General features: G+C 43.9%; 1 protein-coding gene across 3 annotated transcripts in view; it reads left to right on the top strand.

Moving 5' to 3' along the window:
- The window catches only part of Commd7 (COMM domain containing 7), a 30308-nt gene that overhangs the window by 13475 nt on the left and 15379 nt on the right, over nucleotides 1-1454 (top strand). The window lies entirely within an intron of this gene.

Raw genomic sequence — 1454 nt, 5'->3', positions numbered from 1 at the left:
TTTTTTGGTGGAACCAGGGATTGAACTTGCCCTTGCGCTTGCCAGGGAAGCGCTTGTTCCACTGAGCCATTTTCCCAGCCCTTTTTTTTTTTTGAGACAGTCTCAGTAAGCTGCTAAATTGCCAGGCTGGATGGGAACTCAGGTCCTCCTGTCTGACCTTTCCATCTTCCAATAAGGACACCAGGGGCTGGTGAGATGGCTCAGTGGTCTAAAGCAACTTCTTAGAACAAGCTAAGCTAAGCAAAACACAGCACCACATGCCCGCCAGCCCCGCCCCCTGGTGGGCTGAGCTGGCCACACACACTAAATAAATAAATAAATTTTTTTTTTAAAAAAAAAAGGACACCAGTCCTATGGGGCTAGCATGCTCTTCTTTTTTTTTTTTTTTTTTTGGCGGAACCAGGGGTTGAACTCAGGCACTTGCACTTGCCAGGCAAGTGCTTATTCTACTGAGCTATCTCCCCGGCCCCTAGCATGCTCTACTTATGACTGCATTTTATCCTTATCACCTCTCAACTGCCTTAAATGCAGTCACTTGGGAGTTAGAACTTCTGCAGTGGAACTGATGGGAGGCCCACACACTCAGTCCCCGACTAAGCAGCACTAGTAAAAAGACAAGTGTGCACAGTCTGGGCATTGTGGCACATGCCTGTGATCCCAGCACCGGGGAGGCTGAAAACAGGAGGATCACTACAAGGCCAAGCTGTGCAGTTAGCCCCTGCACCAAATGTATAAAAATAAATAAATAAATAAAATAAAAAACAAGCGTGCATAAAACAAGATGTATGCCTAGACGGTATTATAATGAAATGTTTAAATCTATTGTTTTATTGTACAAGTCATAAGTATTGTGAAGAGGACATAAAATAGGCAAAGTGAAAATATATATATATATATATATGGTACAGGGTCTTGCTACACAGCTCAGACTCTTAGTGATCCTTCTGCCTCAGGCTCCCTAGTGCTGGGATTACAGGTGTGTGCCACCATGCCAGGTTTCAGTGGCCGGCATGGCATGTGGTACCAGGATAGAACCTGGGTCCTTATACTTGCCAGGCAGGCGCTTAGACCGCCGAGCTATCTCCCTAGCCTACAAAGGAAAAAATTGAAATCAGTCAATGCTTTGCCATATAGAACTGGAGGTTTGGAGGGTTTTTTGTTTTTTGATTTGGTTTGTTTGGGTTGGTTTAGTTGGTTAGTTTTGGCTGTTTTGTGGCAGTACTAGGGATTGAACCCAGGGCCTAGGCTCTGCCCCAAGTGCTGTCCTGTTGAGCCACACCCCCCAGCCCTGTAGTAAATGCTTTTAGTGTTTCGACGTTTTCTCTCTTTTTTTTTTTTTTTGCGATTTTTAGGTCTTTTTTGTGTGTGGCTATGTGGATCCTAGAGATGTCTGAGTCCATATACATGTATACAATACTATTTCCCAATATATGTCTTTTAATTATCTCAAAATA

The sequence above is a fragment of the Octodon degus genome, unplaced genomic scaffold (assembly GCF_000260255.1).
Source record: "Octodon degus isolate 3935 unplaced genomic scaffold, OctDeg1.0 scaffold00037, whole genome shotgun sequence".
Lineage (NCBI taxonomy): Eukaryota > Metazoa > Chordata > Mammalia > Rodentia > Octodontidae > Octodon > Octodon degus.
Note: the sequence above shows the minus strand (reverse complement) of the source record. Positions and strands in the feature narration are given on the sequence as shown.